This window comes from Falco punctatus (genome assembly GCF_963210335.1).
Source record: "Falco punctatus genome assembly, chromosome: 20".
Classification (NCBI taxonomy): domain Eukaryota; kingdom Metazoa; phylum Chordata; class Aves; order Falconiformes; family Falconidae; genus Falco; species Falco punctatus.
In genome coordinates, this window is record NC_137600.1 from 1,843,929 (window position 1) to 1,869,473 (window position 25,545).

General features: G+C 40.3%; 1 protein-coding gene across 13 annotated transcripts in view; it reads right to left on the reverse strand.

Annotated features, from left to right (window-relative positions):
• Positions 1-25,545, reverse strand: part of LRRTM4 (leucine rich repeat transmembrane neuronal 4) — a 334,273-nt gene that overhangs the window by 229,301 nt on the left and 79,427 nt on the right. Inside the window, exon 2 of one of the 13 annotated variants that reach the window (XM_080370381.1) lies at positions 4,496-8,645. The exons of the other annotated variants lie outside the window; for them this stretch is intronic. The gene's annotated coding sequence lies outside the window, so the exon portion shown is untranslated. Of the gene's footprint in view, positions 1-4,495; positions 8,646-25,545 lie in introns of those variants that run through there. 13 annotated transcript variants of the gene reach the window in all.

Consider the following 25,545-nt stretch of genomic DNA (forward strand, 5'->3'; position numbering starts at 1 on the left):
CTAAGTGTACAGCCTGCTAATGAATCCATCTCCGACCATACAAAAGGTGGTGTTCAAAACCAGCATCTCATGATACTCCAGAACATAAATGTTTCTCTCTAACAACACATCAGCAGACTATACTCTCAACCCATGATCCTGACAATAAACATCTCATTATCAGCCTTTTCCTTATGGCTCATTAACTTTTTAAATAGGGGGGAAAGAAATGGAGAAAACATTTAAGATGCATCAGTGGGGTCTGATGTATATTACAGCAAACAATGGTTCCTTCTGTTCAGTGTCTCCGGTTTGTCCTTCATACTCCAGCCTCTGCATTATTCCCATCTTATGGTAGGGTTTTAGACTCATAAAACAAGACACAAGCAATAAACTGTGATTTGATTAATCTGAATTCCTTTTTAAAAGAAGTATCTCTCTAAGAGAATTCTATGTTGAAACAAAGGACTAACTGTATTAAAAATGGGGTATGAGAAGAGGATAGAAATTTCCATTTGCGAAGGTGAGAACAATGCACCCCTGACTTGTATGCGCTCTGAATGAGGTTAGCTCCTTCAGGCTGCCTTTAAAATACCAGTCTCACTTCTCCTGAGGTTACTCCAGAACAAAACACTTTGGAAAGATTTTCAAAAGATTTCAAACATTTCAGTCCACTTCCATTAACTAAACAGTGTTCTACCAACTTACTTTCATTGGAAAGAAGCTAATACAACAGCAAAGTCGCTGGAAGTTTCAGCCTGAATGGCCAGAATTTCAGAAGAAGATGGCACGCCGGGGCGTGCTTCCCTGAGGCCATGTCAGACTGTCTGTGGCTCAGCACAGTGTCCCACAGGTACAGCCCCTACCTACCACAGGCACTGGAGCTACTCTTAACTCCTGACAGGCAAAGATGACCAAGGATTCAGCCTCCTGGGAGAACATGGGGCTGACGTGGGTGAGTTGGTAATGCTGCTTCTATTATTCTGCAACGCAAATGAGTGAAAACTTTTTTTCACATACACTTCAGGGAAATACCAAAAAATCCTCTATATATACAAACAACTGAAATAATGTGCTTTGTGTTCCAAAACTGTATCGTGCTGCACCTCACATGTATGATAGTGGCGTTACTGAATCAAGCCTCCCTAACAATCACCTTCCACTAGTGTATGTGGGATTTCTAAAATTGAGCCTAGCACAAGAAGTACAGAGCTGCTGAGCGGTGGGTGGGCAGAAATCAGCTTTGTGCCTTATGGCTACTCCCCAGCAGAATAGTATAATCCCTAAGGTTTCAAATGATGGAACTGTTTTCTCTGTTCCCAGAATCTACCCTGGTGAAATGTGTCTTCTGAGTGGACAGTACAAGGTACATTAATGGACTATCAGTGAGGCGCTACTCTTGTGCTACATGTATACTGAGGCTCAAATGTGATCTGAATGACTCCCTAGTGTTTGAATTTATATGCAACTTGGGGACACTGGATATCGTGTGTTGCTACACAGAGCTAAAACATTGCAATCTCTGTTTATAAATCTTGGAAAAAAATGCATTTTCCTGAGATGCAGCTATGGCAACAAGCAACCCAATATTGAGCTGGGTTGCATAGTGTAATAGACAAAGGATTTTTTTGTTAACTTCTGAAATAATTTATTGGAAAATCTGGAGCAATTAAACTGCTGTCCATGTATTTATTCAGCATGGACTGAATTCAGTATGCAGATTTATATTCTGCAATGTTGTCTTGTAAAAACAGGATTTTCCCCCCTTTGTTTCTCAGACCTGTTTCATTATATTTAAAAACAAAATGAATGAAAAAAAGCCTCAAATGACACACCCCACACTTCAAATTCTGAACTTTTGTGAAGTGGCCCTAAAGGTTCCAGCTCTATCAGAAATGAGACACCTGATTTCATAATCGTTCTGAACTTTGGGGTTATCTGTTACCATGACATTGTTTTGACTGTGGGACACCTTTGTGACATGCTTGCAGCTGTTCCTGAATTACAGCAAAGATGGGGATAAAGATCGAGTCCTTAAGCTATGTCTTTAATAAACACAGCTCTAAAATATGTCTACTTTTGTGGCTAAGCATTTGAAATACTCAGCTTCTGGCACCAATATGTTTCAATTAACAGTGTCCTTGCTATCACCTGCTTACACATTCTTAGGATGTTGTCATCTGAATTTATCACTTTACAGGGGGAAACAGTCATTCTTCTGCTACTTTTAAGAGACAAGTTAAAGCAACTTCCACAAATTATTAGTATATAGTTATTTGACCAAAGGAGTGACATTCTGTATTCATAGGCAATACATAGCTAAAATCAGTTAACAAATCAATATGTGCCTCTGTACCTCAATTTCCCCTTTTGTAAAGGGGATAACAGTATTGGTCTCCTTTGTAAAATACCTTGAGATGTATCAGAAAAAGTTAGGTATTACTGGCAATATCTAGTTTGAACACAAAATCCCTAAGTGTGTCTCCTGCAGTCCCAGGCAGTCATAAAGTAATTGAGAAACCATCCGCATACAAATTACTGAATAATGGACTCCAAATGCTTGTATTTTCTTTTATTTACTCCTACCACTGCTGCAGAAAGTGCAACTTTTCTTAACTGTTTCTGATGTCAAGTACTTATATCCGCCTTTACACTGTGTTTACCCAGAATGTTATTTTCACAACTGCTGAGAACATCATTATCAAAGAAACAGCCAGTCTAAATTATTAAGAAAACGGAACAATTGATGTTTCTATAATATACAGTATTCCCCATCTGAGCCTTGAAATCAATTATGGAAAACATTAGGCTTCTCTGTCTTCCCTTGGACCAATTTCAAGATCCAGTATTTTATCATCATTTGTTCCAACATTATAATTGTCCATTGACTTTGATTAAGCTCTTTTTAGCGTAAGCTCTTGAGCATGAAGACTCTTTCTTGCCTCTGAATGCACAAAGCAGCTTGCTTTGTAAGGGGGTTCCACCTCCCTCCCCATACTCTTTATTTTTTCTTGCAGCTGAGTTGGTTATTTTCAAAGTATCTTCTGCAAACTTCTCTCCCATAAATCCCTTTTCCCTGTTATTCTCAGTCCTTGTAAACAGAGGTAGGTGCTATTCTTACTTAAGTTTCTTTTCCTGTCTACAAAGTCCTCAGAGTTGGAAGCACATCAAAACAAGAGATGCTCAGCTGCTGGACACCTGCTTTTAGAGTTTCAGGCAGGATTCCACATTCCTTGATATAAATTACTGTAACTATTGAAATTCTTTGCAAAATTATCACTTCTCTGAAATTCTGGTGTGTCCAACTACGGAGCAAATTCAGTGTCTTAAATGCAAAGCACCCAAAATGCCAACTCATCACTAATTGCTCCCAGCACTCATTCCACCTAGATGTCAAGACAAAAGCAGTTTTAACTAAAAAAGAGGTTCCAAAATTCTGAGATCACCTGTGAAAATTTTGGTCTATCTTTGTTTCTGCAAGGTGCTAGCTAAAAATGGCCTTCTTAGGCCACAGGGACATTGTTTTAAAAGCATCTCGCCTTAAAAAAATAAAATTACTGTAATATTTCTAGATGTTGCTGAATGTCCCTGATTTCACTGTTTCCATGACAAAACGAAGTAAAGAAATAATTAGGGATCAGGCAGGAACAAGTCCTCTGCTTAACTGTTAATAGCTGATAGAGAAGGTTGGCAAATACTGAACACTGAGAAACCTACCCTGTACCATGACATCGTAATGCACGGAGTAGGGCCCTTCCCGACCATCATCTTTGATGTCTGTTTGAAAGCAGGTCACCTCTGTCCATCTCCTCTGACTCTATCTAACATTCATTTTCATTCCTCTGGCTGCAAACCTGCAGATCACAGTAATCAAAGGTAAAAGTAACACCCTTTTTTAACACAGAAAATAACATGGATAAACTTTCTGAACCTTGATAGGACCCTCAGGGTTTCTCTGTTCCAATGTAGCCGCTTGCCCTGCAATAAAACATTTCTTTTGGCCTGAATGAATACAAAGAATCAAAACAAGCATCCATTTCCAGCATCTGCTTGACCTATCTGCTTCTTTTGGCAAGGTATTTAAGCATATACCTTACTCCAAGCCAAACCTTCGGGGACCATTTGTGCATGCTAACTGACTTACTTAGTGACCATCACTCTTACCACAGTGTAATTCTCCATTCCAAACAATTAAGTCTATAAAGCTTCAGCTAGACGACTGAATTTCACCACAGAGCGGGGAAGGAACAAAAGAGAGAAGGAAAGGGAAGGTTAAGAGGGTTTGTCAGGTCTGCGGGCCTCATGGGAAAGGTTTAGATTAGAGCCCAGAAGCAGAGTTGCATGGTGCTGCCAGAAAACTGCTAGAGTTTGGGATGAATATTGTTTAGCTTCCTTAAAAACCAGGCCTTTTGCTGGCTGCTGCTGAGAATAAATTCTAGCCACTTGGGTCAGGGCTGGTTTAAAATCATTATCACTCAAGCAGAAAGTCCATTATCCATTCAGACATTTGGCTTACTCTTTTCTTTTTCCCCTCTTAATACTACTGCACATCAGCTGATTGTATTGACTCATCCTCTTACAAAAATAAACATTCTTGGATGTTGAGAACGTATTTGAAATCAATGTCTTTCTTGACTCACTGCTGCAGTATTTGGGGTACTTATTAAACTGAAAGGCAATATTAGAGACAAATTGGCTCCATAACTAATACAGATCCCCAAAACCCTGTCAGGTCCTGGAGAGGGGCCTTCCTCTGCAAATGCCCGTCAAAACGCTGAACAAGAAAGGTGAGTATTAAGCTATTTCATCAGAAATCCACACACTAGCTTTCTCAAAAAACAGACAGGATGTTAAATGGCATGAGCAGAAACAGCAAATGAGCTTATCTGAGGAGAAAGGTATACGTGACACATATCTCAAGTTTCCCTCTCTCTCTTTGCACCTGTTTGGCGACCCACAAAACATACACCAAAAGGAGATACACACAACTGCAGTCGCAGTTCCTTCACAGCTTGGCTCACGTTTCAGCAAATGAGGCTGGTTCCACTCAGCTCTCGTTGGCTGGAGAGCAGACTCCTCTGTAAAACATGAAGTTACACGTCCCCTCCGTTATTCACTGCCTTCTACCCTCTGCTTGAATGCTTGGCCCACACACGAGGGATCAGTAGGATCTTGGAATATGTAGGAAAAGCGTGCACCACGTGGAGGAGAATTACGTGGCAGCAACGTTGGGTTTCGTACTGCGATTTGCAGGGGATTTTGGAAAACTGGAAAAATACAGCAAGAAAGGCAAAAATGACTGGTAGGCTTGCGAAAAGGTCCTTCAGCAAGAGACCTTAAGACCTCAATCTATTTATCCCATTAAAAAAGCAGAGTGACTAGCTTATCATGTATACATACCTTTTGAGAAAGCAAATAGAAAGTACCAAAGAGATTTTAAAATCAAGCGTACAAAGATATCAAAAGAAACAGTAGCTAGATGTGAATTGCCAGACTCATACAAACTGCAAGTCAGGATTTATTCAGTTATTTACACAGTGAAGGTGGTTAACCACCGGAATAAACAGCTGAGGGAAGTGGAGGCATCTCTGTCTTTTGGAGTGTTCAAATGAAGACTGAACGACTGCCTGGGCAGTATGCATCAATCGAACATAAGTTATTGGGTTCAATAACCCTGGGTGAAATGTACAGCCTGCATATTCAGGAAGCAGAACTAGATGTTCTAATGGTCCCTTCTGGCTTTAGAATGTATTAATTGAGTGTTAATCATTTTAACAATATATTGTGCTTTCCTCTCCCTTTGTGCATTTTAACGAACAATTCCAAATTCAATTTAGCTACCCCAACCTCTGAATACAGACTTCATACTGAAAAAAGCTCAATTATGATACAATTGATGAAATATAGGTGTGAATCACCCAGGATATTTCTATATTGTGGCAAGAACTACTGCTAGCTATTGTAATAATGGTTTCCCTCAGTAATTCTCAGAGTTATCTTGACTCTGCAATACATTTGGTAGCAGATGTTTTAAAACTGCAGTCCAAGGAAATATTGTATGACCAGGATACAAATGCTTCTTATATAGACATACATGTATATATAATTTGTGCATATTTAGAATGCACCTGTTTTTGTCACACATTCTCTGCAACAATACTGTCTGAACAGTACCTTGGATTACATTGCTGGATCCCAACCAGCAAGATTACTTTCACTGCAATTCAAGGTAACAAGGCTTCCTACCCTCCTTTCCCTCTGTGTGCATGTGCACACACTGAGAAAACAGTAATTTCCTTACAAACTAAAAATATCCCTTCCTGTAACACCCCAACAAACTCCGCTTGAAAAGCTGTTTTGCCGTCCTGATCAGAAGCAGCAGTACATTCCCGTCAAAGACTGCTAATGCAGAAAGCAACATTTGAAATACACGCCATATTGAGGCATATTTTTCCTTTGTTTTAGATGAGAATCTCTCATTTCTTAAAAAATATCTCACTGGGAGTTCCAGATTCCTAGGGACAGTATTGTTATTTGTACGGGGTACAGTTTTTAGCCTATGAGGTGCAGAATTTTAAAGCTGACACTCAGCTGAGCTGTTTAAAAGTATGAGTCAGCTTTGAACATCAGTCAAGTAAAAGCAGAAATGGGAAAACACAGGTCTAAACTGAGGGTCATGCTAGTAAATGGGAATTTAAGCCTTTACATTAAAAAAAAAAAAGACAACATTTTCAAGATAATGTGGCTAAGCAAAAAGGTATACTCAAAAAATTACTATCTTCAAAATATTGAACTTTTCATGCCTGTCTTATGATGCTTTCTTCAGTCATTATCTGATTTTTCTCCACTTGCAGCATCTTGCCCATGGGTCGCAACAGACACAGTAAATCCCAGTAACATAGAACCTACACGATTTAATTTCTGCTTACTTCAATGCGAGTTGGAAGGCATTCTGTACCCTGTGAAAAGAATTCAGATCTCTTTAGGGGGGTCTAATGAGCTGTGTATAATTTACAACACAGAATGTACTACCACATCAGCTTTTGAGCAGGTACCATTGCAGTTACACTGGAGAATGGAAACAATTCACCCTAGCTAGCTTGCTACCTCAATATATGTCTATATACTTCTATTGAAGATATATGTTGGGAAAGAAAAAAACATAAATCATTTCTTGACCTTTTTCTTCTGGGTACTGTACACGTTACAAAACAGAACTTAACACATGCTCAGAAGGTGGCAGGTAGGAACCAAGATGGGAAGAATTAGACTGTTAACAGCTGCAGAAAATACCTATACTTCTAACCACTGCAAACCAGCACTGTTGACAGAGTGATGGAAAGCTGACAATACCTTGCCAAGCAGGGTGAAGCTATCATAACCCAGCAGATGATTAGTTTTAAAACTTTTAATGGATCTCTGTCCACTGCAGTCTGATGGAGTGAACAGCACCGATAACCCCAGGGAAATGTGAAACTATTTTATATCTCATTTGCAGGAATGAACACCCAGGAGGTACTTTCTTTTGACAGAATACATAAGACCTACCTGAATCATTGCATTAGCTTTCTGTGCTGCTCCATACAGCAGATGCTAATATTTTTTATCCTGGACTGGCCTCATTAAGCTGCCTAGCATAGGAGAGAAAAGTAAACCTAATATAAATTTTTAGATCTCTTTTGTGTGTTTTGTGTACAAAACACATTGGCTGTGCAGGAGAGAAGCATTAACAAATAGTAGCCAATAATAAGCTGGGTTTAAGATAAGGGGCAAAGCAGGAGAGCTCAAAATGAGCTTACCTAGAAATGGATTGGGTATGGAGAAAAGTAAAGTCTCACTTTATAACGACAGCATTAAAAAATCTATTTTGTCCCACTATAGGAAAGGGTTAATATCTGTCTTAAACACACATAGGGTGTATGGTTTGTAGGTAAGTCAGCTGAGGGAACAGTAGCTCATTATTAGCTGCTCGCTGGATGGCGGCACTTCTTTCGCTCAAGTGCCAGATGCCTGGCCAACAATATTATACCTACAGGCAGGCCCTCCAGCTGAAGAAATAAAACACACAGAACATAAGACACCAAAACAGAGGAACTAGAGAGGCTACAGAGCGCGGGCTGAGCAGAGCCAAACTACAAGTAATCAATCAAGCTGGACATAGCTGGAACAGTGTCCTTTGTTATTCAGTTGCTTATTCTCAGATCAGGCTTACAGATGGTTCTTATTTCTTTAGGACTCTTGTATGCTTTCAAAGAGTTACTACACGGCCTACCTCTAAGGCAGCTGAGAAAGCGGCTCATGTCCCTAAATCAGTCACTTTTCTGCTGAAACCCATAGTATCTGCCTCTTCACTCCGTTCCTGTCACAGCATACAGTCTGAATGTTAACATTGTACAGGGCATCCAGATTGCGTCTAACAGTAAGATAAGACTTACCTTCAGTTCAGTGTCTACAAACCATTCAACAGTCGGCCATGTAGGCAGTGAACTGTTAATCTGGCTTTTTAGCAAAGCTCCGCTGGTTCTGTTGTTACATCCTCATGTGTTTCATCTGCTTGCAGCAATCCATCTAGCATCAGACGGCTAGTTCTCTAGGGAAGGGGCTATATGCTTGCTACAAAGCAAGGGCAACGCCAGGCACGCTGGGGCCCACATTCTTGACTGGGGCTATAATGAAAATTTTATATTTGTGTTAACCCAAAATGAACCTACTTTGCATAGCTAATGAGCTTCTCAAAGCAATCCCAGAGATTTCATAACAACATGTTCCCACAAAGATCCTTCGCTGTACAGTTATCTTTAGAATATTGCACATAAATATTTTAGCAAACAAGATTAAAATTCCAGAATGCACTTTCTCAGCCCAAAGGTATAATCTTCACCTAAATAACAAAAATTGTAAAAACATTCAGAAATGTAAAAGTTTCATTAGTTTGCAAAGTGAGTGTCAAGTCACAATTATTCCAAGGAAAATGTAATACTGCAAAAATTACCAGAGCCATCCTTTTTATTAACATTACTTGATAAAATGTGAGCAGGATCATGTTAAAACTATTACATTAATATTCCTCAGAGAGTTGCTATAATTTTAGCTTCTCTTTCTCACTCTCACTCGTTTTGCCCTGTGAGTCAACATAGGAGGATGGTTGGCAATCAGCTCCTGCAATTATCTTTCTCCCTAGATTTGAATTGTTAACCATAGCTTCCACTAATAGAACTGCAAATGAATAGTATCCTTTTCACTTGTATTTACTGGATGAACATTAGGCTCAATGACTCTTTTGCTGGAAGCATGATGCTAAACAGAGGGCAAAAAAGACAAGTTTTATTTCTATTAGCTTGCCTAATGGCTGCAGTGGAAATAAAGACAGGAGCAAAGACCAAAGGGACAGACTAGTACATCCAAGGTGACTGGACGGCTCCGAAAGGCTATAAATGGATGACAGAGATTTCCCCATTTGGGGAATTGCACACACACGGGATGACATTCTCTTCTTCTAACGGCTGTGTATCCAGGGAACTCCTGGTAAGTCTCTGGCTCCTCTGGGCCAGATTCAACAGAGACTCCCGATTTCCCACTGGTCTCATTTGCAGGTTACAAGCATAAACATTGGTGAATCTGGGTCCTTTGCATGTAAGTCCTTTTTGGAAAATGGAATTTGACCTCCAAATTCCTTTTTGAGAATTTCCACTTGGGGAAATTTCTCCATGAACATACCCGGTAGCTGTCTGTTGGGGGGACTTCAATAAAATGATCTCATGAGCTTTCTAATCTGCCTAAATGTTCACTTCAGAAGCAGAAAATGATGGAAAGGACTATGAAAAAAGCACCTCCATACTCTTTCTTGGACATTCCAGGGACAACATAAAGACCGTTACGTATACACAGCAAAAGATGTACTGACATAAAGTGCACATTATATACAGCTTTGTTGCCAGTTTGCTAATAGATGCTTTTAATAATTGGACCTGCTGTTTTAGCTTACAGAGTACACGCCTTTGAATTCAAACTGTGCCAAGTACTGTTCTGCCCTACTGCACGTGGTCATTTTTGAAGGCAGCAAAATGGGACATGTCAGAGTCCTGAGAATGTCCTTGACTATAAAAGCATGTATGAAGACTTAACCTGATAAACTTCAAGACCACACTTCACAACACTCAAGTAACAATGTGAACATGCTGCAAAGAACGAAAAAAATCCACCAAAACAACTTGACAATAATTGGCTTTTTCTGCTTGCCAAGTACACAGCTGGTCTAGTAGACTGCAAGCCACAAGTCCATTGATTCGGACGCCCTTGGAGCTGCTTACATGGATCAAGAAATTCCACTCAGAAATGAACACTTGATGTTTCATGCCCGTATTTTGTTATATATGACAGCAGTAATTACATGATCATATGGCTGCGCGATGGTTCTGTTCATTGAATTATACAGCTAAATTCTTGCTAGCCATGCTCTTTGCTAGCATTTGGAATTCTTTCACAACCCAAGACAAACACTGCCGGGAAGCTATTCTAGGCTCACAGAAAAAGAAGCTGGCTTGCAAACTAGACATAGTTACCATAAAAAGAATAAAGGGAAGGAGAACATCAGGATGTATTTGATGATGGCACATTGCTTTCAGAACTCAGGTAATCACCTAGCTCTGCAAAATGTTCCCTGGAGAAAGGATTTGAGCCAACGGTACTATAAATCCCTGTAGATCTGTAAGTTGCGCAGCCTATGGAAGTTCTCAGCCACAGCCCAGAGTTCCCCATCACTTGTCATTGGCTGCTGGCAGACAGGCCGTGAGATGGCACAGAATTTAAAGAATACGTTAATACTGGTTTAGAGCTTGGCTCTCACATTATTCACGTGACTCCTGAAGAAAAAATAAACCACAGATATGATGCAGTATGTGAGACACTGATCCTAGACCTAGAAATTTCAGGTGTTACGTATTTCAGCATTCTTCTAAATGAAGAGCACCATTTGAAAACGTCCTTGTGCCGCTATATGATGCTTTGTGGCTAAGGTGCTCCAAGGTCAAAGAATTGCACCATGTTGTTTTCTGATCAACCAGGGCGGGGGGGGGGGGGGGGGGGGGGGGGGGGGGGAGTGGGGAAGCCTACTCGATCTGATCTACTTTCTCTGCTTTTCAAAAAATTTACTCCTTCTGATGTCTTGTGCTTTTTATATTGCTTGTACATCATTATTCTTCTTCCTAAAAACCCCTGTCCCTTCCTGTGTTTCCTAAATTTAAGCAAATCAAATCTCAAAGCAAAATGCTTTTCATTTTCATCAGAACTTTCAGCAGAGGAAAATAATTTCTTTTTTGCCACCTCCTTTCATTTTTTGATAGGCTCTAATCAACATCCCATGTACTAAACTCTTTTGAAAATCCAAAGTGGAATTATTCGATTCAAAATTCTTAAGTCTCATTTACTTTCAGTAGTCTTTATCCAGAATATACTTTTATCTTTGGAAAATCTGGTGCATAATGACTAAAAATTATCTTCCCTTTCTGCCGTTTGGATCTTTAATACTTGGGCCTTTCTGTCCTTCTGCCTGTTCCCATTCAAGACTCCACAACACTGCATCTTTTTCTTACTATTCTCCCCTCCTCTTGCAGTTCCCTACACCAGAACATACATGGACTTTTGTATTCATAAAAGGGAACCAGTATTTCCCAGATCTGCTCATTACTCCTTAAAATCAACTGCTAGTTCTAGCACAGAGCGCTGGTTGTGAAGGCAACACCTCTGACCTCTACAGCAGACATCCGAGTCACCGGAGCCGAACACTAACCTTCTGAATCGGTGCCAAAATCGGCACTGGCCTCCGCTGAAACAATTCCCGCTGGGAACTTCTGCCATGACTGGAACTGAATAATCTCTACTACAGCCTAAAAAAGTAGAGCGTAAAATCCAGAGGTACATCGTTAGCATTCACCTGTAAGAAGTTAGCCCCCTTCAGAAGGATGCACAGCAGAAACAGTGGTATCCTTCAGCATTTAGCTAGTCACACTACCCACATCTGTCAAATCACCAACGAGAAAACTAGCTGATACAATTTAATCCAGAAAAATTACATGCACTGGATCACATAATTCCTATCTATAAAGCACTATAAGCTGCAGAATTCGCTGTTCATTCAACCAAAAAGCAATTATATAAGCAGAGCAATGGGGAAGCATCTTCATAGCTCCAACACGATGGAGAATAGATCATCCCATGAGAAAAGGAGGTCAGACATTGTATTTCGAGGTCATTGAGTTTCAAGCTGGTTTTGTTATGGGCATTTTTGTTTTGTTTTAAACAGAAAGTTTGCAGAACCTACAACACTTGCCACCACCCAGAGAAAATATTAAATGAAATTAGCCAAAAAAAAAAAAAAAAAAAAAAAAAAGTCAGACATCTGCATGGGCTTTAAAATCTTTCCACTGCAGTATGTACTTGTAGTCTTTGGCATTTCCTTATGTAGAAGATGACAGGGTAATCATGAGAATGTTTCGCTGTCAGGAAGCAACCTATTAAGTTCAGCAATCACAAAAAGCATGGCAAAGCAGAATATGATCACTGCTAGAAATGTTTGGACATCAGATGCTGTACGGAAACTGAACTACTGAAATAATTCAATCTTCCATGCCAGATCACATGCTCTGTCTAAAAAAAGTAGTTCTTCCTCATAGAAGCAATGGCTTGGTTTTACCAGCCTAATGATGCTGACAAAATTATACTGGTAAGAAATTTAACTTAGTGTAAACTTCCTTTTCATATGCTACTTCACAGTAAAGACTTCAAAATACAAAACTATAGGCACAGTTTTAAAAGTAATCGGTTCCTGTTTCCATATCTAAACAAAGCAATAAAACGTAATCACAGTGTTTGTTTTTTCTACAAGGAGTTGAATGCTGAGCAGTTTTTAAATTCTGATTGCTTATTTACAAGGCAATATTTCAAAGTATCTGAATGCTCTGAAAATCTGACCATTGTTACAATCTCTGGCTTAGTAGCTCACAGCAAAGCTCAGCTCCTTTGAACTCCCTGTGTGTAAACACTTTTGAATATTTCTACCAGCACGTCTGCATGGGAGTTCCTGATTTTCTTCTCAAAATAAGATGGACTCAGCATAAACAAATAAAGATGCCAGTCATATAAATATTATTTTCTATAACTGTATGTACTTAATATGCTTTTGTCTACTAAAAATGTGCCTTAAAAATTCTTCATTATCAAGGAACCCCTAGAAACTCTATTACTAAAAGCTCCATCTACTGGTTGTGAATGAGTACTCAGCTCGGAAACATTAATGTCCATCTTGCTGGCAGTTCATAAATGATGTCAGGACATGATTTAATTCTTGTTCCCTTAATTCAGATTTCCCTCAATGTGTCCCTAGGCCTCTGTAAGCTACTCTCAGTGGTAAAACATCTTGTTTGTACTTTGTAAATCGTCAAGGGAAACCTTGAGTTGTAAATTTCATATACAGACATGCCTTCTGACAACATTAAAAAAGAAGAGTAAATTTTAGAGACTGTACGATTATTCTCATAGCTGTTTCTCTACCAGGTTTCAAACACACACACAATATAAACTCCCAGTCAAATTCCAGACTACAGAGACAACCATCCAAGGGCATAGGTGGCTCCATACCACCAGTGACAGGGGAAGCTCCAGATACAAACCCAATGTCTTACCTAAGTCTCAAGTAACCTAGAATTTGAAGCAGAACATTTAAATTCAGTGTTGAATACTTACTTTGTTTGTTATTCAGTACTGAGGTTTCTTACTGCCTCTTCATCGTGGTAATTATTGTCTTGCTTTGCTTATTTTCCATGTATTACTTAGCAACTAAATCTATTAATGCACTAGAGCATTCATAGGGTGAAAAAAAGAGACATGTAGGTACAGCTCAGGGAGGGAAAAATGTTCTGTGTGTGGTGAGACTACTTAAATATAGGGTTTTTTCCAGAAATAATTTGATCTTAATAAATTACTATTCCAAACAGCACTTCTTTGTTGACTGTAAACTTCCCCCCCACCCCACCCCCCCCCGCCCCCCAAGTCCCCTGGTTTATACTTCATCACAACGATTGGGTTTTAGCAGTGACCTCGTGGGGACTTGGGCTAAAAATGTGAGTGTTCTGGGAATCAGTTAAGGAAGATTCTCAAGACTCTGAGCTTTCCTGTATTGCTTTGTGAACCTTTGTGACAGTCACCGAAAACTTCCACAGCTTAATGGGTTCAGCCCCGGCCCAGAGAATACACGAGCCACCCTCTCGTGCCACACACCTCGGAAGTCACCTATGGATCAGTGACTGCGGCCACTAAAGGTCTCAGTCACCGTCTCTCCCAAGCCACCGTGGAGGACACTTCAGAACTACTTTCAACCTCTCACTGATGGAACATACCGAGCATTTTGTGTTTCTTCAGCACCTTTCCCTGCAATAGTACCATGCGTTTTACTAGCAGTAATTAAACTGTCACTCCCGTTCTGACTTCTGTTTACACTTACTTGAGAGACACAAGTACTGAGACATGAACACACCAGATTATTTATTCAAGGTCACACAAGGAGCCAGGGACCTAAAAATCCTGTCTGATCAATCCACACAGCACTTATTAGTCAACCCACTTTCTTTCACAACACTTTTGTGCTGGCTTTCAAAGCTCCGTTAACACACCTCTTACCATTTTTCTCCTTCCCAGTGAGTTTCACAAGGCTGTCATATATCCCCGGCACGATCAACACTGTTAAAACTTCAATGGAAAAAACAGCACAGGAATATAATACCAGAAGCCAATGAGGCATCTTGAAAATCATCTGCATTTTAAGGAATAATTAATAAAGAATGGCATTATTCATTTACAGTGTTGGGAAACCAAGGCTCTGCATATGACTGCTGGAGAGAACTGTCAGATGTATCATTACACAGAAGCCATATAAATCAGATATTACTATTTCCTTGTTCTTGTAATACAAGGAGGAAAAGGAACATTCATTGAAACAAAAGCAAACTGTAGAAAATATAATTTTCATTTATTATTTATAAATAATACTAATATCTAAGGAGCAAATGCCCATGTATCATGACAGCTACTTTGCAGATTTTTAGTAAAGCAGAATTTTTTCTCCAGAGAGTTTGTAATTTATAAAGAATCATATGAATGCATTCGTGAAGGGCTTTTTCCAAGCATATACGACAGATCAGCAGCAGAGCTGGGTACAAAGCTCCCACTTTTCTTATATTACATTCCTTAGTGCTGGTATTTGTAATTTTTTTTTTTTATTTTTAACTCCTGAAAGCATACATATTTTGTCTGCCCAGCATACAACACGTTTCCAAAATCTGTTTACAACCACTGGATGTTCCTGTCACAGAAATAACAAATAATAAGCAAATTAAAACTAAATTTTGGAAGGTTGCACCTACAACTTCTCAGGGTGCAGCAGGGGTCAGCCTTTAATCTGAAAGGGGTGATAAAAAAAGTGGGTAAGCTCAATGCTTGGTAGAAGCAAAGTTCAAACACTACATTTTAAATCTATACTTCTGTTATTACAAGTGCTGATCTGAATGTGGTGAATGATCTCTTATGAAACTGGAGCTATTACCAGTTTGAACAAACAAAAGAGAGGCTGCTTGTAAGAAGTTGATATAATGGCTGCAACACTGCAGTTTGAATCTCATTCATTATTCTCCTGGATTCTTTTTACCATTCTAAAACTTCTGTGTCTCTGATATCTTCTCCTTCCCTTCCAGACGGCTAAAATCATGTGTTTTCTCTCAGGCAGCATAAATAGTCTTACAGGACCTGCAGGAGATAATCTGTGGTTTGGTAGAGAAATAAAAAGGGCTGACATTGAGGCCACAGTTCAATGATACAGCAGATCTAGCTTTAGGGCTTCTAGAAGCAGATGAATATCACAGTGGCCACACGATGCAAAGCAATGATTTGGTAGGAACTCAGTCTTGTGAGTATAATTTGATTACAAAAAAACTGATGTTTTAACCATCCTGGTCTTATATGCTTTGTGCTAGATCGGATACTGTTTTTGTCTTTCCCATCCACGCCGCTCCAAATTTAAGCCAGATCAGGTACTGCCTGTATTTTCACAGCCAACAGTATCCATCAACTGGCAAGGCTGGAATAAGTTCATTATCTTTTTCTCTAGCTTGAAAGAAATGGGATCCTGTACCCACACCTGATCAAGATTAAACTGCTACTATTGGTAGTGCACAGGTGAAGTATAAATAACTGAAGAACTACAGACTGGCCCTGTAGACCTAAAAGATTGAAGAAACCCTCTAATTTACTCGACTTCATTCATGCATTGCCTTAAAGTAGATAAAGGCAGTAGTGAAAATATCATTATTGTAACACCACAGTGATCATGAGCTTGGTAAAGCTGTACTCTTGAGTTTTAGAACATCTGTCTGCTACTCTAAAACTAGTCCAGACTTCCTTGATTCTACAGTTTGTTTCTTTAAAGAAAAATTCTGGTGTGGCTTCTCATGTCGATTGAAGCATGGAAAAAAAAAAAAAATTATGGTTTGAAGATGATCAAAGTTGCCCACCATGACTACTTCAAATTCTCACAGGCTTTGTTGCGCATGAATACTTATGAGCACGTTTACTGAAGCTCTAAGGCAAGCATAATCAGAAATGTCTTCCTGAATCACGGCCAAAGACTATAATCCCAATTCTTTGTTTTCCCTTTTACAGCAGGGAGAGATGCCCTCGTTTCTCATTAGCTGAGCTGGAGTTAAGTGTTCACAAGAGCGGGAGGCAGACTTGCTTGCGCAAACTTAGATCAGAGCTTTGAGTTCTAAGCAACATAAGAGATCGCTCCCGTTTCCTGATCCAGTGCACATGTTACAGTGAAACAATATTTTAAGACACAACTTTGCATCATGGAACAAGGAACTGTATAGTTAACAATCCTTTGAACTGGGAGTGCAAGATCTCTGTTAAAGAGACAGCGCTGGAAAACAGGAGGGCGTACTCGAGCTGGAGTGCCCTGAACCTAACTGACACACCATTTCCATTTTCTCTATCCTGGCCCAATTATTAAAAAAAAAAAAAAAAAAAAAAAAAAAGAAGTCAGAAAAAGAAGAAAAAAAAAGAAAAAAATATACTGAACTTGTAAAAATTAAAAAGCCTCTGACAACGCAATTTGGAAATGGAGTCTTAGGAGATGCAAGAAGGTGAAATCCTACATTTTCCACCAAATTCTTCTCTAGTTTGAGTCAGAACTTGAAAGCCTGTCTGGCTGCATGGATTTCAGAATCTCAAAGCTTCAGAAATACTCACGTCTGAGAAACAAGAGAAACAAAGGAAAGAACCCATTTCAGGCAGTAAACCCACCTGCTGATCTACATACACTTCAGAGCTTCCCACCAGCACCTGGCAGCGCGCTGGGCCAGCCACCTCCTCCCAGCATTACAGATGTATCATACAGAGCTGGAAAGTGAAGACAAGGTTTCCTTTTCAATGTCAAAACTTATTAATCTAATTTTTATTTATCTTGCTCTTTTAGTAAGTAGACGCAAATACTACAGACCTTGTGATATTTACATCCGGAATTTTGTTGGAATTAGAATTGTAACTCCTTTCTCTAAGCCGTCTCAGGAAGAAGAGTGCAGGCAGGTAACTGAAGCGCTCGCTTGTAACTCAGAAAATAAACAGTAATAATGACATTTTTACAATTCAATCAGTCTTGTCTGTCTCCAAGTGCTGTACAAAGGAACTCTGTAACATTATTACCATTTACAAACGGGGAAATGGAGGCATTGCAATGAGCTTATCAGGCTCGCTCATCCTACTGATGAGCTGAAGATACGAACCAAGTTTGGCAAGTCTTAGCTCAGGTCTCTGTTGTGTTCAATTCCTAGTCCAGTCAGACACATATTCTCAGAGCAAATCAAATTACTTTCTCTGTAAAATGTGTTATTATTTTCCTATCATCTATAAGGTACTCAAACACTACAATTTTGAATGTTACATAGATATTTGCATTTCATACCAATTCCGTCTGGCTGCAATTTTCCACAACTGTATCACCTGAGCAAAAAGGGTATATATCTAGCAGGGAAACATCAGTCAGAAAATAATGAAAATTACTTTCCAGCCTCCCTGAGCTACAATATTCCAGTCAGGAGCTAATATGAGTTGCCCGAGGAAGCCATATGCTACAAGTTATGAAAGTCCTACAAAATGCAAAAACATTGCTACATTTTTAATGCTGTCTGCTGACACCTCACATGTTACAACCGCGGCTGCAACCGTAATCAGAAGCATGGCTTCAGAAAATTGTTGTTTTCTGTTACGCACTAAGCTTCAGTCCCTAGATCTGGCTTGACTTGCACCACTAAAACACTGTTGATGAAGTGACTGTTTATTTGAATGTCATCATCCTCGCTCAAGACACAGACATTATTTTGCTCCCCAAATTAGCATTTTTACTATTTTTATGAAAGTTTCTTCCCTGGAGCTGACTTTCTAGTAGCTCTGTATTTTGGTTAGGACATCTCTAGTTGAAGTGTTAAACTGAAATCCTGATCAAAGGAGACTTTCTTGCCCAAGTTCATGCTGCAGTTTCATCTTGAAGTGTCCCGTGCTGTTTCTCTGCTCTGTTAAAGAGCTACTGCTCCATTGCAGGAGGGGGTACGATTCCGTGCTGGCTATGGAAGTCTCTCCTGAAGTCCCATAATAAGATCCAATAACACCGTGTCATCTTTTCCAGGTTGATACAGGCAGCAGCGGTTATTGCGGTAGTCACTGCTACAGCCGGATGACCTGAAACATTATTTTCAGCCCTGTTTCTCAGGCTGACCATCCAAAATAGGATTCCCTACATCAAATTCTATTAAAATCCCACCACAGGGAAGCTGTCAGTTACACACTTCCACAAAAAGCCCATTGACTTCTATTGGCCTTCAGCACATGCCTAAAAGTTAGCATAACCTTAAAGAACTGTCTGGAAAACTTCCCTTAGCCAATACCTACCAGCCCAAGAGTCCCAGAAGAAATCTTTTTATTTCATAAGACTTAAAAACTTTCTGTGTGAAAAGCACTTTGAACTCCCTAAAAGAAAGGTCCTATGAGTATTATTATATTCATGTCACCTTGGAGAAGCTGATTATATGACACTAACACATTGCAGAAGATCTTCATCCCCCCAAAAAAAAGCTTTTTTCCTCTTTCTGCCAGCAAAAACTGCAACCTTGAAGCACTTCATTTTTATACAAACAACGTTTCTCTACTATGACTTAAAGAAAAAATAAAAAATAATCCAAATCTGTTTAGAACTTTCTGAATTTCAGTCCTCCCATCCTTCTAATTTGTGAAGAGGAAAAGAAAAAAAATATATAGAGTCACCTTGACAACATACTTTAAATATATGAAAGTGCAAATTAAAATGACTGATGAGAGGCAAAGGTGCTGTGAACATGTCAGATTTTTAGTGATGTCCATGGAATCCATCAGCAATCAAGGAAGATTAAATTATGGCTGGGTAAAATATCTTTGTTCTGTTTATCTTTCCAAGAATCGGACCCAGTGTTCTTTTGATACTGTGCTTAACCTTCCCTTGAGATTTGTACCTGTTTGAAGCTATTTGTTTAGACCTCATCATAGAGGTTTGAATAATAATTAGAGTTTCATGATGGAGAACCATGTTGTTGGCTAGATTTATAGCACACCAGATGGCTGGGGGATGCCAGATAGATTCCAATATTTGACTGCAGTGAAGAGTAAATTTAAGATTTCCCTCAGTGACCTAACACAGAGGAGAGAGATTACTGTGGCAATTACTCTATGATCTTTGTCACCCCTACAACATTTTGTAAAACCGCTGGAAATGCAATTAGTATGGCCCACCTTATTTACAATGTGTGCTGTTGTGTTAAATTATTTGGCAAAGGACAGTGATTTCCGAAGCAAGGGCAGTTGCAGGTGTTTGCATTTAACGGAGCTATAACAAGCTACGGTAGGCACAGAGCACAGGTCACAACTCTGAAAGCCCACCGGCATGGCTTGGACGAGCGAGGTGAGGACAGCTTCTGTTCTTGCATACAGTCACACAACTCCCTGAAAGAGCTGCTGCTTTCAAGGCTGACATTGCAACCTGAGCTCATAATCATGTTACGTTACGTTGACGTTATTGATGTTACTGCATTTATCAAACTTGTAATCTTATTACAACAATAAACTGGTTTAATAAGACCTATACCTATGGTTCAGGCTCCTAGGGAAGGAGCAGATGGTCCCGTGAATCACTCCGTTGTATGCTCATTTATGATTATGGGGGATGGGGTTGTAAGACCCCACTGCTCCTTTCCGCTCTGCGTTCCTGTGTGCACCAGCACATACCACCTGCTAAACCAGACTTTCTGGAGAGCTTCTGTCAGTAACAGTATCATGACTGCAACAATATTAGATTGAGAGAGAAAGAAAGGGAAAGCGGTTTATGCAAGGCCACAAACGTGTTAAGATTTTTCTGTCACTGCAGTAAACTTACTTTAAGGCCACCCCAGCACTAGGTTTTGTAAAATACCTTGCATTTCTGAGGCAGTGTGCCCAGTCCATAGGTCACTAGACTGAAATTTCAAATGTCTGCTCTCTTTAGCGCTAATCATCTTCGCGATTTGGGAAACGCACCTCTCCCTCCGTTGCCCCTCTGTTCCCAGACTGGAAATCTGCTTTCATTACTAAGCTACGTAAGCTTCCCACTACACGGAATACCATTTCGTACAGGCCTGTAGAGTCCACAACAATTAACACCCACTGAAGTACCGCAATGCAAACGACAGGTAATAGGTACTGTTTATATTTCCATTGATAAAAGCATGCAAGTTAAGTCTTCATTTCAACTGCTAGGTTAATATTCTCATTTCAGTTCAAAAATGTTTGCTTTATCCAACGGATTTGAATAGAAAACATCTCAAAGCAATAGAAACAACATATAACCATTTAATTAAACATTCAGGTCATTGATTTGTTAAGAAAACAGATTTCTAGCAACTATTTCATCTACTCTGTTCTCAGGTTGCCGATTTAGTGGTTTTCAGCCGAAATCGTCAGTGCCCTCCTAGAAGATAAGATATTCTCAACAATAAATTGGTGCCATTTAATTCTCTTGCGGGACAACTTCTACTTCTGTGAGACAGACAAAGAAGAAGTCAAAAGGAACGTGGGTCTCCACAGAAACACCTTTATACTGGAGGCAGAGAAAGCATTTTTCCTTATAGATGCACGAACAGAGGCACAACCCCATTCACATGGTAATCTTTAAGCCATCCCATGTGGGATGACATCAGCTGGAGTGATACAATCACAAACTGTGAACCAGAAAATAGCTTCTAATTTTGCATCTCAAATCAGCTCTTCGCTAGTTGAGCTTTCTCATTTCACCAATCTATACAATGCAGCTATCTTAATAGAAACCTATTTCATGGCTGCGGAGGTTGCTATTCCGTTGCAACATCAGTGAACACAGTATTGCTTTCAGTGAAACACTAAGTCATAGGTTCTTTCATTAAAACACTTTCAAGATGAAAAAGTATTTTCATTATTGGGTATCAAGGTATCTTTTAAAGTAACGACAAATCTGGAAACTGCACTTTAAAAAAGGCAAATTAACAAAGGGCTACAAAAATTATAAAGTTGTTATGAAAGTGATGAACACTGCAGGATGCCTACAAAACGCTCAGGGTTTCTGAAAACACTCTGGTACTTTCCTTTTCAGTGGGAGTTGGCTGATTTATAACACCACCTTACATCAACAGACTAAATTCTAGAGGGTATTGGGTTTTGTTTTTAATAAAATTTAGTGAAGCAAAAGACGAGTTTTTCTGGAATGCCTGCCCTGCCCTGCCAGCTCCCAAAGCAAGTGAACAAAGACATGATTTTCAAATCCTAGAAAGCCCCGGTGATGTTACAGGTCATGCCAGCAAGCTACTACGTAAATAGAAAAGATCAGTCCATAGCAATTTATTTCCTTTAGTGGGAACTATGGTAAGATCTGTTGCATCTGCCACACCAGGCCAACCTGGGCGGCCTTAGCTCAGTGGGGCACCTTCAATCATGAATCAGATCAGAGGAGCTGAATGGTCCTTCTCTTTCCAAGCCTGTCGTTCTCTGTTTGGTTAAAAGCCTCTCTGTTAAGGTTGTCACCCTTCACTGTGTCCCCTATCGCCATAATTATCTTCCACACTACCTGCCTCAGAACATGGGGACACTGAGAACATAGTGGGCTCCCCCGACTGTAACACCTCTTCCCCCTCCCTTATGGGACCTGCTAGAAATGCAACGAGAAAATCCTCCGTGATTTGTTTCCAAATATATCTGAGGTAGCCAGGGGTTTATCCTTGGCTTTTTTTTTCCCTGTAAATGTGCTTGTTCATAGTCATATTGGACAGGCATGGTAAGCAGTCAGAATAATTTGAGTCAAGGAGGTATTTGTGCAGAGATACAAAATACGTCCATTATGAGCTTTTTGGGCCAGGGCCATCTCTTTGATCCCTGTCTGTACAGCTTCTACCACGGTGGGCTTATGATCAGATGCTACCTTTGAGTGCCACCATAACAGTAATAAAAAATGAATAATATACCAGAGCCTTTCCAAACAATAAGCTGGGAGTTGCTGTACACAGATAGTGTTTTCCATCAGCAACAGCCTATTTCTTCCATGTTTTCAATCTCCAATGGACCTTTCTAATTTACTTATATAGCCTCCATTACCATGGTAACTGAACACGTCACAGCCTTCACTGCACTTATCCTCACACACAACTGCAGGATACGGAAGCACAATAGTTCTGTGGGTAGATGCTCAGATCACCAGTTTATACTCCAAATCCTGTCCCTTTGAATTCCCTACTATTGTCCTCCATGCCAGCTAGGTTCAAACCAGTCTGCACAACTCCTGCAAAGAGATTTTCCCCATTTGCTCTGAAGTCAGGAACTGGGGTGGATACCCAGAGACCCCTGCATGTTCATCCAATCTAGACCAAGAGCACAAGAGAATCCTCTCTTACAATAGCAAGACGAATGCATCCCTGACTACCTGCATTCCAGCCGTAGATTAATTTGCTGTGCAAATACCCACAGCAATGCGAAGTTAGGTCTCATTTTCTCTTCCCAGCCAATACACCTATTTGCCCCGTGTCACCGTGTACCCCAAGATGTTCTAACATGGAGGCACAACAGCGTGCATTAATGACAAGCCAGCCATTCCAGCTTAACTCTGAGCTGTGACAAGAATAGTAAATGACTAATGAACCCTTCTCCAAAACACTGCCTCATTAAGAGTGTGTCCTCATTAAAAGGGGCAAATTTTCCATAAACAATTGCATCCCTTATGCACAGCCCTCAGCAGCAGCTGAGCATAACATACAGCATTTACCCCCTGCTATCCAGTAGACAGTAACACGGAATGCTCTAGAATTTTAACTAAACATACTGCGCGGCCTGATCTCCAGCCAGAGCTTCAGGGAAGGAGATCCAGAAACGATGGGCTCTGTTCAGCCTTCAGGTGGCACGTGTAGCGTGTCACCCCCTACATCTATTCTGATTTGTAAGAATTTGTAAGAACTGCATTACACAGTTTGGATACTCAGGTACTTTTAGGAATTCCATCAGGCAAGTGATCTGAATATTTCAGCATGTTCAATAGCGCTGAGCAATCAGGCTTCCAAACACACTTGTAAAGTAAGTCTGAGGCACTGCGGTCCCCTGCATTGAGTGCCTGAACCCTGCGTTGAATCCCTGCCCTGACCCAACAAAACATCCCTTTCTCTTCTGTACGAACGCAGAACGTGCTCCACAGAAGGAGTCTGGCGTGCACGTCGATGCGACCGTGCTGAGTCAAGGTTATCAGAATATCAACAGTACTTTGAGAGGCAGTTGCCTATGGGGAGAAAATGATTTACTGTATACAAATATAACAAGGCTTTCAATTATAGCCAATCTTTAAAGAAAAATTCTACTTAAGAGTCAAGCTTAAAAGATGGACAAGTATATAACCTAGTCCCAACACTCCCTAGAATGGACACTCTTAATGCTCTATCCACGTGATGGCCCTTTCACAAACCACAGAAATATCGAGGGGGTTTTCTATAAGCAAGAATTGGGTTCAAGGATTTCTCATCCTAGTTGTACTCATAATTACAAATAACTCATCGGCTGGACAATGAGAACATTAAAAACCAGATGAATGGAGGGAAACCTGATCTGCCAAAAAGCCACAAGAGTTTCAGGAGCTAATGTACAGCGCGAGGTGGTTTTCAATCAAACCAGTAACAGTCAGCGCAGCACACAGAATGTGTATAGAAAACAATCTTACCATTACCTGTTGTAGAATTCATGTGCAGCACTTGTTCGTGCGGTTAAGAATCCAGCTGTTGGCCCCCTGGAGAGAGGACCTGATGACCTGACTCTTTCCCGTCTCTAGGCTCTTGTCTTTTAAAAATGAGCTCCGTAGACACCATCTCCTGAAGACTTCGATAATTTTTTTGCCCATAATCTTAGTGACACTTGGTTATGCTCTGTTTCCCTAAGTTCTAACAGTATCACAAACGTTTCATTCCTTTCATCTCCTAAGACCAGGTTCTCCACGCAGAGAACCTTTTGGGGGCACACAGGGGTTTCCATTTGGTCTTGCAGTTTGGTTTCCTTTCAGGATCACCACGGGGAGATGTTGCAGCTGAGGACACGGCCATAAACCGAGAAACACTCCCGGGTATTTTGTCTCTACACAGACCACGTGCTTCAAATGCATCTCGCCGTTGCATCCCCATCGGACCTAGTGACAGGGCCAGCGGGGAGTCCCGGCATCGCTTCTAGCCCAGCTGGGTGAACACGCTCTCGCGCGGCATTGTACGGAACCGGCACCCCAGCTCCCGGTGAGCTCGAAACTGGCTTGGGGCAGAAGGCAATGTGACGCTGGAACGGAGAAATACATTTCTCCTTCTACAAAGCACACACAATTAAAGACCTCCGACATACCGACAGAGTCCTAATGCCCTTGGGAGACTTGTGAGGAAAGGTGTTGCTAATTACGCGTATGCAGAACTGTACGTACATACATGCCTTTCATATACACGCCTATGGGCAGAGAGCTGGGATATAGGAATATGTGGAAAAGAGCACAAGGACCTCTAAGTTAATTTTGCATATTCTCTCCCAAATAATTGATGCACACTCAGGAGCCATCCCCCTCACTATTGTTTGTTGGTTTGTTTGATTAGGTTTTTTACCTTCCTAGGTATATATAAAAAAAAAAAAGTTAATTAATACAAATCTTAAAAGCTTTTCATTAAAAACCATAAATCATCCAATCATTTCACTCCAGCTGCCTGCATATACATCTGAATACAGGCGCTTTTTTCTCATACTTCTACTGACCTGGAAGACAGAGAAGATGCAATTCACATTCAAATCTTTTAATCGGTTTTACTAAGGATCTCTTTATTGCTTTCACTTAGCAAGCAGTGGCACCTCCTTTGCAAACATGACGCTATGCTTCTGGCCAGGTCTCCAACTGTCGTCTTAGAAGCCAAGCGTTTGGAGCGTTACGTGGAA